We start from the raw sequence: 12,252 nt of genomic DNA on the forward strand, positions 1-12,252 counted from the left end.
CTAAGTAATATTTTTCTCAAAGTTAAATATTCCCAGCTTTTTTTCTCAGGTTAGGGGGGCAAGGCTGTATACTTGACTTTAAACATTAATATAACCTGGCTGTACATATTTTTAATATCCAAACTTTAAACAGCCATCTCGCTGTGGTAATTTAACAAGATAGACTTAACCAATTTGGTACTTTAGCAGTTATAATGTTAGTGAACAGTGGGTGAGGAAGACCACATGTTTAGCAGATTCAATTACCATATTCACAATCTTATTTTAACATGTTAGTATGCTTACATTTGCTAATAAGAACAAACACATAAAAGAAGTGGATTGGAAGTTTGGCAGATTGTTTTATTGTAGAATCCGGGAAGAGCCAAATTCATAATGTTGGTTAAAAAAAAAAAGGAAGTCAGCAAGACACTTGGGTTAATTGTTTTTGAACTATTAGAGTTTTGCTAATACACATTTGGGAGATGTACAGTGATGGTCAGATATTAATATTCAGATTTGGTAGTGACAAACACACTTTCACCACTGTGCCCCAAACAGGTGGTCTTCTTCAGCTGTAAAAGTGTCACATGTGTTTGGAGCTAACGCTACACGTCTATTTTGGTCTGTGGTGAAGACAGCCTTTAGCCTAGCTTGTGTGACAGTGTGACAAGTCACTTTGAACTTGGACTCAATGACATTTGTCACGGTGACAAGAAAATTAAAAGAATCACTAGTTTCTGTCCTGATTACTGAACCTCTGGGAAAAAAATATTTGTTTAGGAAATTCCAGTGACTTTGAGAACAGCGCAGGCAGCACTTGCTGTTGAGGCAGTGATAAGAGAGTGTCTGCATGTGCAAAAAGCCAGCTGTGGGAGATTTATCAGTCGGGCAAAGGGCCGACCAAAGAGAACATGCAAGAGACAGGCCACACTGAGGAACTGATAAGGGCCAGTGTCATTACACCTTTCACAAATGATATTTCAGGAAGATTGCTATGACAGAACAAAACAAGGTTCATGTCCTATTTTCAAACATTGAAAACAAGCTAAAATAGCGAAAGATGAGCAGAAATTATCAAATATAATTGTTTAAGTGTGAAATGATACCATTGCCAAATATGAATTTCACATCCCTAATTTGAAGTTGATTCCAATCCAACTCGTCCTTTCTTACCTAATAACGTTGAGAACAAGATTTTGATTGCACAACTTTTAACCACTGAGCAAACACTCAGCTATTCTATGTTCCTTCTAAATGCAGCCAAATTGAATTTCGTAAGTGCACTAGCATGGGGAGGCTGCTGAAGGTTAACTGGAGAGCAAATATTGAACTTTCCTGTAGGCGGCTCAGTAATTGTACTTTTGATATGATGTGCTAGAGAGAACACAAGGTTCAAACAACAGGGCACCCACACCTCACCCTTCTGTAAATCCTGTAACTTAAAACCGAGTTCTCTCTAATGGTTAATTTAACACATCTTCTGGTACATTTTAACAGGAAATATTCGAGCAAATTTGTGCCTGTTTGTAATGTTAGAGAGGACTTAATTTAAGTTTGTTTCATTGTTATTCTAAAGGTCTTAGTAAATGTATAAATAACAGAAGTATCTTAAGTTTCTGTTATTTCAAATGCTTTTTTTCTATTCTTTTTTTTTTCTAATGTAGCGTAAGTTAGTTCCTCTTTCATGGAGATGTATTTCAGCCCCTGTGTCTTTAACATTCCTCCTTTTTTTCTCTACTTTCAGACGCTGACAACAAAATGCCCATTGATACACTCTTGTGGGCCTCCATACACCAGTTGTGCATTAACAGCTGTTTTTAAACAGAGATGCTCCCACACAGTTGACTCAATGTGCACCCAGTGTTTGCTTTAAAATTTCATCCTACGCAACTGTATGACTCTTAGAAATCTGCACACAAAATGTCATGATGCACAAGCAGAAACAAAGGGGTGAAAGGGATACTTAAAAAAAAAAAAAAAAGGTCAAAGTCAAAGCAGCAGTGTTGCAGACGTCCTGACTTTTAGCCATCCCACCAAATGAAGCACCACATCCTACATATCCCATCTTTTATTAGATTCTTTCAAACTCAGTGTCCCCATTTAAACATTTGGAGTCTAAAGCCAGAACTGAGATAACAAGACTTAGCTGTATTATAATACGAAAGCCAGGAACACATTAATTTTTAATCAGATCTTTCTCATGCTCACTGGACTCTTTTTTTTTGTAGTTTGAATATACTGACTTGTAGCTTTATTTATAACTTGTGGTTCTGTAAGGTGTTTTCCACTGTCTTCAGTCTAGCCTTTGTGCCCTCACTGAGTCTAAACCTGAATGAGAAGTTCAAATGAAAGAATGCTTGTCCCCCCCTCATGTTTATCTGCCGTCCTGCGGCTCGCCTGGGGCTGAGTGGGGGTGGGTTCTACTCAGCTCCAAGAGTGTGTCTCATTCCTGAAATGTGTGTTCGCTCACTGTTGCCCCTGTTCCCAATCCGATCCCTCCCTCTTCCAGGAAAGAAACTCCTCCATCACACTTTGTACAACCCACACACACACACACACACACACACACACACACACACACACACACACACACACACACACACACACACACACCTTTAAAAAGCATTAGTTTAAAAAAAACACATCTTCAGGATTTTCAGGAACATGATTTCTTTATCATGTCAGATATTTGTCTACTTTAAAAAAGTACAGCAAGCATGTTGAGTTTAAATATCCACAGTCGCAACATATAAACATTTTATATCTCCACAGATATGGTCCATGACAGGTGATAATTGTATGTGAGTGATAGTGATTCAGCACAACAACTTCTTTCTCAACAGTGAGTTTGCTCGTCCAAACACTGAGTTAGGTGGGCGTTTCCAGGACAGTAGTTATTGCAAACATGAGGGAGAAGTTTCCACAGTGAATTTCACTTTTTGGATCTACCACAATGGTTTGTTAAGAACAAATAAAAGAAGAACTGTTAAATGAGAATGAGTGGCAATGTCTAGTTGTGGTGCTTTTTGTAAAATACATAAAAACAAACGTAAAAAAGTGTGAAACATCTTAAAAATGTGTACCTGTTAGAAATAGAGTAGGTAGCTTTGACATATAAATGGAACTTTATACAAAAAAATGTTTGCTTATTGGAAAAAAAAAGGTGGGAAAACTGTATTTTTTAAATTTTATTTTGGTTTCGTTTTTAATTTTCAGCCCGCTGTTTAGAATCTGAGAGACCTAGCTGAGGTAATTGGATATCTGGAGGATGCCTTCTGGGTGTTTTAAGTTAGAGGTTTTCAAGGCATGTCCAGCTACTGAGAACACCTGTGTGTTGACAAGGGCTTTTCCTGGAGGGATAATACATCTCACCTGGCCTGGGAACCACCAGGAAGAGCCGGAAATCATTGCTGAGGAGAGGGAGGTCTTGACTCACCTACTTAATGTGCTGCCAAACCAACCCAGCCCCAAATAGGTAGAAGAAAATGGATGGATGGATCTATTAAATTCTTCGCAACAAACTGCGTTCTCACTCGAGGCGAACAATAGAAAATCGAGGAGGGGATTTAGTTGTTTATTGTGACCACTGATCATAGATTCGCTACATAAAGCAAAGAATTGATTGGTATGCACCTTTCCTTTTTCCTGCTTTCACCTTTTTGTGCTACATGATTTTTCGGAGCAGTTTACAACCCTGTGTGTCTGTGCTCTCCTTTATCTACTCGTCCATTGCCTGTAGCCTTTCTCTAGGCTGTAATTAATGTCGTTCACCTGGTGTTTGAGGAGTACAGCGGTACTGTGGGGCCAGAGAATGTGGCCAGGAATCATGTCTCTCCCTGGGCATAGGACTAAAGGCTAAAGAGAGTAAGACAGATGGAGGAGATACAGTTCAACGTAAGACAACATAAAACACAATGTCTCATGTCTTAAGAGAAACTAAACCAAAACTGTCTTGCAGATGGAAATCTCCACATTGCCTTTGTAAAAGAAAAGAAAAAGATTGTACTTGTGCCCTTGACTGAACTTTCTCCAGTATCTACAGGCCTCCCTCACCCAGCCCATTCTGGTGCCGCCCTGCTGAGCTAGAAATGGAAACACAATCAAGCCATCTGTGGTCTGTTTGATTCAGGGCTGAGCCTCATACAGGGGCGCAGCCACAGACTGTCCTGAAGAGGAACACAGGGACTAAACGACGTGACCCTCCCTTCCCTCTTCATCAGTCAAAAGAGCCGACTTTACTGTCCCTTGGTTGTCATTTATCAGTCCGCTTCCTGTTATTAGACCTCCAGGTATCTGCTCCGGAGTCTGGGAAGTAGAAATTACCCCCTCATTTCTGGCCAGCAGGGGCGTGTTCAGGAGCGTCTGGAGTCAGTTTGTCTTTGAGTGAACCTCTGCACTGATTGATGGTTTTGAGGGGAGTGACCAGGGGTCTTCTGTAGGGCTTCAATTGTGGGGGAAGATGAGAGAAGTTTCACACGGACCCTTAATCTATTCTCTTTTATTTGCACATGGATTCTTGTTAATACATCTATAATTATGGCAAAAAAATGATAATCTTCACACTGCAACTTTATAACAAAAATCTAGTATTGCACATTTAATCATCACCTTGTATTATGTTTCACATAGTAAGCCTTTCGTAAGTCATTTGGGTGTGTACTTTATAAAAGCCATTTACATTTTTTTTTACAATAGACTGTAGTCTATGGTTTTTACCTGGGGACCACATGTTTCGAAACAGTACCACATACTGTTATATTTTCATCATGAGGTTGTATTTTGTATTTATGTGGGAAACAAATTAACTAAACCAAACCATATGACTTTATTTTTCCATAATAATGGCCTGCATACCTCGACGGACACACAGCTCAGACAGACAGACGGACAGACAGAGCTCCTGAGGCTCCAGCCCATCCAGCGCCCTCAAAGAAGATCTGAGGTTGAAACGTGATTGTCTGCAGCTCTGCAATACCTCTCAGCGTCTCTAGTACCTGGATCTCCACTGGCTCCCTGCACACCTCGAGCCGAAGAAAGTGACAGAACAAAGCATCGTAAGTGTAAAATCCACTGAAAACATCCTGTTACAACACTTAAGATATTCTGTTTATGAGCTCTAGTGTGCATGCCAACACATATGTAAACCACATGTGAATGCACACAGATGCATGAAAACACAAATCCCCCCCCCCCCCCCCCCACACACACACACACACTCTCATTTCACACTAGATAATGTCTTCAACAGGCTGCATACCACATACTGATCCTTTTTTTATTGTTGCTGTTTGGAGTGTCTGTCTCAAAGCACATGCAGGTCACATGATGAGAAAAGGCCCAGGGGTTTGGTCACGTGACAAAAGGCATGTTACCTCTGAAGACCACTGTTTACCCTCTTTCTGTCAGTGAGAGGTACACTGTGTGAAAACCAAACGGACTGGAGTAACCTGTAAGAGCTCACCTTAATGTACACTTAGCACACTGTTCATTCTGCAATGGCTCTTTGACTTTATTTGACTTACATTTAAATATACATTAAACATACATAATGATACACCCGAGCAAACACACTTCTTGCAAGACTAGTTGTAACAGTCTGAAGGCCGTTATAGGATCTGAAAGCAACGGCTAGGAGAGTAAACATAATGGATCATTTCAATTAACACATGATCAGTCAAATGCTGACAGAAATCCTCCTATGAACCCTATCCACCCTATGAAATGAACGGGAAAAGTAGGGAACAAGGCATATTTGTTGTCTTAGTGAGAGTTACATTAAGAATCACAACTTTCATGTCCGTAATCTTAATATGAAGCTACACCCAGCAACCTACATTTAGCTCAGCCTAAAGAATGGGATATGATAGGGTATGGATTTGAATTATTCCAGTTGATAACTTTTGAACTAAACCCTTGGACAACACCAGGTTAGCTGTTTCCTTTTGTTTCCACTCTTCATTATAAACTCATCAGATATTATACCTACCTTATTTGGTAAAGAGACACCTGGTTGGTTCTATAACTCCTATCAGTCTTGTGACACTATTTCTTAAAACATTTTTTTATTAATCTTAGAGTTGGGTGTGGAGGTTTTTCCAACCATGCCAAGTTCCAGGATGTTGACATAGTACTAGGGTGACTAGAAAAATAATTTTCTTCAAATACAGCTTTCAGCTACAGCAGGCTTGTCGGCACAGCTAAACGTAAGAAGCATAAGAATATAATTAAATGTTTATTACCATGTTGTAGGACATTCAGCGTGCCTTTGTTTATAATGTACTTTCAGTCATTATCAAACACTAAGTTTCTGACACAAATGTTTCTTGTAAACAGAATGTAAAAAGTGTATGAAATATGACACTTTTGTATATATTTTATAGCACGCTGCATTTAAAAAGATTGTTACATAATTGCTTAGCCTCAGCTCTATAGTAGCGAACCAGTCTACAAATATATATATTTTGGTTTTAAATGAAACAAACCTTTTAGAACAAATTCATGATACCAATCAAAATACTAAAATAAGTCATCAGATTTAAGATAGGTGAGATATTCTTTCCAGTCACTGAGTTTTCACAGATCTCAGAAGATACCTGTTGGTCTTGCAGTCATGTCCTAAAAACTCCCATATTCTGTTTAATTTATGACTTTTACCTTATGGAGGTCCTACAGTAAGGTCGGTTTACCTGAGGCCAGGTGACTGATTTGGTCAGTCTGGAACATTCTACTGTTTGTGCCTCAACCAGACTGGTTGTTTTGTCCATTTAGTTAGGATATTCATCTAGCTGCACGCCATTTAAACTGGGGCACTTTGATTGGCTGTGACTCACACTTCAATATTGATGCTGGGAAACCTTTTCAGCTCACAATCAGTCCTTAAACAGTTAGTGTTGGGTTTAAAATTCAACAAGCTGGACTATTAGGCCAAAACTATGTTGCAATACAAATAATTTTGTGTATAACAAAACAAACTAACAATTAATGTCCTGTTGATCCTATTTATCTAAATAATACAAATATATCTTTAAAGTAACAATGAGTCACCTTTCTTTTGTTATTGAATAAAGGGTGCGTATGAAGTTTCACCCTCTGGGTGTAAATAAAACTGGTTTGGTCATCCATCCTCTTAAATAATGACTGTTTCGGGCTAAGGCTCTGTCAAACTAGAGGCGGTTACAACAATCAAAACTACTTTATGGAAGGACTGTTACAATGGCGATATGTCAAATTTGGATAATTTCATGCCTTTAAAAAGAGAGATTGAATAGTGCAGAAAGTCAGCCAAGATTTTCTCGCAGAATAAACTCTGCCCTGTTTCACAAAGCATCTTAACGCAAAGATAATCTCTATTTTAAGTCTGCAGGTTAAGATCTTGTTATCTCTAAGGTGCTTCTGTAACATGGGGCCCATGATTTGTTCCTTTTCAGGGTTTATCTTTTGTTAGACGAGTTCTAATGCCACCATCTTTTGTAGCTTTTCAGTTTGATAATGGAGCAGTAATTTGACATTTTTGTGCTGATGATGCAGGTTTTCTCTCAAAAGTTTTGATGTCAGTTTTAGTATAAAACATGTCCATCTTTGTGAAGGCTGATTATTAGATATATTGTTGCATGTATGTCCTGTTATATTAACATCTACATAATGTATGTATTACTGTTGGATTAGTTTACATGCAATTATCTGCATGAAGAAAATTGAATGGAATACTGAAATCCATCAGCATTTTCTGCCAGGTCATGTTTTTGGAGAGTTAAAAGTTTGCACATCAGCTACTAAGTCAAATGTTGATGCAGGTGCAACTCCGGGTTACTAAAAGAAGTACTAGCCATGAGAAAGTAGTCACCTGGCACGTGTAATCGGCCACTGTTTTGTGGTAATCATGTGGTCACACCTTTAACAGTAAAGGTAAATATCAGGTAGTCGCAATCACCAATGGAACGTCGCTGATAACATTTTTACAACATGCCCTTTTGTCCGGTCATCCATACAACATTTCCACTGAAGCCTTTACAGAAAATTCCTAACATAGCCTCTCAGATCTCAGTGAAAAGGCCCGAGGAAGAATAAAGAAGAAGGAGACTAAAAATAGAAACACAAATTGAAGGCTGTCAGCTCAGAGTGAGTGAGAAGAGAACAGGTTGAATTGCAGTCTGATTTTTCTTTACATGATCATTCAGTGTCACAGTAACATTGCCTTATAGTGGTTTGGACATTTGCCCCTTTTATGATAGGCTGCTTTCGATCCAGGAAATAAAACCTTCACTATTGGCACAGTTATTGTTAAGTGTCTAAATTATAAAAGGATATAACAGGATTGCAGCCCTAAACAACAACGGCAGTATGGGGAATAATTCAAGGATTTATGGCAGGAGGCTGGTAATGACACACGGTTGTAATCTTTATAGTGTGATTATTTTACAGTCTACTGAAATACAAGTCATGAGATAGACAGCTGCTAAAAAGCAGATACTTCCAGGCTGAACTTATTTTTCTGCTAAGCTGCCGCCTCATAGGCTTTGGCTCTGTTTTTTTGGGATTTCTGGTGAACATCAGAGAGTGTGAGAAGACCTAGTGTTAAAGTCATCGGTTCAGGTTTTTGTACAGCAATTCAGGAAGACATGCTTTGCATAATAAGGAGCAACCGTGCAACACATAGCTCCCACTCCCTCTCGGTTTTTTCAACATAGTCTCATATAAACATACATGAAACAAGGGACTGCAGATGTAAATTAGCCTAAGGCTAAATCATGTGCAATGCATCAAATGGTTACATTTATGCTTTAATTGCACATGGTCCCTTACAAATAAAGTTAAATTGAAATTGAAATTGAAAATGCAAATGATGAGTATATCTGCTTCACCAAGGGTCACTTACCAACCCTTAAAGCTACTTTTATGCTTAAGCTCATTCTGGGTGAATTATGTGACTAGACTTTTCTTCATGTAAAACATTTGCCCTTCATGATCATAGCATTAACTGAATAATTTTAGATTATGTTGCTCATGGTGGACTCGTGTTTCGTCTATGTAAATAATATGACTGGTGTTACAGACTTGCATTTGAAGTGAACACAAGATACTTGGGCCCTCATGAAAGCATAAGCGCTCAGTGAAGAAACCCCTCACCCCAGTTCTGCCCCTACCTCATGACCCTTAGTTGCCACTGCAACCAAAACAGCTTTGCCACCTTCAACACATCCAGGCTGTGTTCATGCTGATACGGATACTACCGACCCTACCACATGGCCCCTATTGGCCCCCCCAACCCAACTATGTAGACTAATGGGAAGCAAGAGCCTTGTGTTGTCAAGTGTCAACATCTCTTCATCTGTGTTTTGTAAGTCAGTACATTAAGTCCCACAACACCTCAGGAAGGTTGGATAGTGAGCTCTAGCGTCCCAGAGCCGACCCCCTCCATGCCAGCTCCCACCGCACCACCATGCAGAACTTATTTGCGTTAATGCATGTTATTGTAACTGAGGGGAAAGAATTTCGCAAATGTTCCTGGAGCCAACATTACAAATGTAATGAAAAGAGAAAGTAGAAACATGCAAAGAGAAGTATGTAGTATAATATGCATTAGTGTTTTGAGTCTGGTAGGAATTCAAAAATGTGATGTGAACAAAAACAGGTTGTACAAATATAAGCAATAGAGATTTCAGAAGGATTCATTGTGCAATAAAAGTTAAAGTGGGTGCTTATATTGCTCCAATGCATGTATTGCAAAATGAAGAGAAGTTGTCCAACAATCAATCGATGATGATTTCATCTATAAGCTCATAGCTCCCCCTAGTGATCACATGGTGTCACTACACCATGACATTGATTGACTGAAATTACCCCTAATATGTAGTTCCACTGAGGCAGCAGCTATTAATTCATACAGAGATGTCACACACAGGGATGACACAATAAATCCTCATGTAGCTTCTCCAGAGTCTAAAGCTTTCATTAAAATGTTAAATAGCAGCCTAAATGATTCAACTCCTCTGTGAGCTGTGACAAAATTAATCACTCTGTGGCAAATCAGGAAGATGAGGCGCCTATTAAAACGTAAAGCACAATTTCTCACGAGCAACGGCTATAAAAACTTACCCCAAATCTGTAATGGCCAATAACTTTTGCAAATTGGCTTGCTTTAGATTGAATAAATAGGGTTCTTATTTTAATTATCTCAAATGAATGCAGAGGATTAACTATCTGCACCGCGAAAAAAAAATGTACTGGGGTTAGGCACTGAATTGCAGAGATAAACCTCCTAATTATTCAAAGTTTTACAGTCGCTTTTTTCTTCAAAGAGTTTGAAAAGGACTTTTTTCCCCTCAAAGTTAAGACCTCCTTTTTTTTTTTAACTTCCTTTACAAGGAAAACAATGCAGTGTGGGCAGAGCTGCACGTCTCCAGTGGCCAATTTCTGGATTTGAGACATAACTCTGGGGATTAGCCTGAACAGCCGTTAATTGCTTTAAACCAATGACGCTGAATTAATCCTTTGATTTTTGGACTCCTTTTATGATTAGAGCAAGAGAGCAGGGAGGGAGAGAGGGAGAAAAAGAGGAAGGATAAAAGAGGAAACAACAACCTGACGATGACTCGGGCAGTGACCGTTAGCTGAACAGTCTTTCATCAGCATAATGATATGAAAACCTGTAATTTACAGGAGGCAGGGAGTGTTGGGAGAGATCAGATGACTTATTATACTCTCTACTGAAGCCTATAGCAGTGCGGAGCATGCAGAAAGTGCAGGTCAGAAGGGATGATCCTGAAAAGAAAGGAGAAAGACTCTGCAGCTGAGTATATTGAACAGACCAAACTCCTATTTTGGTTTCAATTTCAGACTCAGCAGGTGGTGGGTTAGGGTTTGTGTGTGTGTTCATGTGTGAGTGTGTGTGTGTGTGTGTGTGTGTGTGTGTGTGTGTGTGTGTAAGTTTGTACAGCACAGGTGCCATCATATTTTTCTTCTCTTTCAAGCTTTCTCTATCTCTATCCACAGGAATAAAGTGACTTTTTAAAGCTTTGTGATCCTTTGTACGTGTCAAACTGTTTCTATTTCTATGCAGCAATTCAGAGTGTTTGTATTTTCACAGTGAAAAGGTTTCTTTGTTCTTCTGACTGCAGGTTAGATTTACATTTATTGTAGGGTTGAGTTCATTTCTACTCTTAAGAGAAGGTTGCGACTTTGTATTTACACAAGTAGTTGATACGTTTTAAGCAATAAAGGTTCCTTATCAATAAAGAATAACAATCTCAATCATTTACAGTTAAGTAAATGTCTAAAAGGTACCAAATGATGAATGAGCTCATGGCCTATTGATCAAAGCTTGTTAACTCAGTTTTACCAGACAACTTGAAAGAGGTGTCAAGCTGACTAGCCAACTAAAAACATTGCACATTGTATGAAATGTTTTAGAGGTCGCTGTTAATACATCATGTTGTTTACATGACAACATGTTGTTTACATGACATCACACAGCCATTATTATTTGGATCTCGGAGCGTTAGACCAAGTGGGGCCAAAAAAACACCTGCAATTACCACTTATTGCCATAGGTGCCGCCAAAGAGAACCAAAAATAAATCTTATAGATTTTCTGCTTTTTAAAAAGAAACTTCAAATTTAAATTTGTAACCCTAACCCCCATTTGCTACGGTACAGATTTTCTAATAATAAGTACCAATGACCCGCCTTATAGGTCCTGTAACCTTACAAAAGGATAATAATAGGGAGAAGGATTATCTAAAGAGGGATCAATTTAGGCTTTTAGATGAGAGTGTATAATGTACATTTATAGAGTAAAAGTGTGAGCATTGAAAGACAAACATTGGTATACTTGGTGTAACTTTAGCTCATGTCTCAGCAATGTAAGGATGTTGATGGGAAATTAAGCAGATCTATTCTGTGCTGTGAACTCCAAGAAAGAAATGTCATTCTTTGCCTGAGTATGTGAGCAGTGGAGCGGCTGTGAGGGTGTCTGGGATGAACTCATGGAGGCTTGTGAAGGGGAAAGGTTAAATCCACAACTGTACTTGACAGTATGAATTTAGTTTATCACTGAAACACTGAGCATGGAAAGCCATTGTTTGTTGTTCTCACAGATCATGCAACATACTTTTGATTATCAACCCATAGATGTCAGCACATCTCTTCTTTGGCCAACAAGATTAAAGTGGAGCCACTTCTTTAAGCCTGATATTCAAATGATTGGAATTAACTTTATAGATTCTGTTTAGAGGCTGCAGGAATAGTTTCAAGGGTTTGGGTTTGGTGATTT

The sequence above is a fragment of the Labrus bergylta genome, chromosome 2 (genome assembly GCF_963930695.1).
Source record: "Labrus bergylta chromosome 2, fLabBer1.1, whole genome shotgun sequence".
Lineage (NCBI taxonomy): Eukaryota > Metazoa > Chordata > Actinopteri > Labriformes > Labridae > Labrus > Labrus bergylta.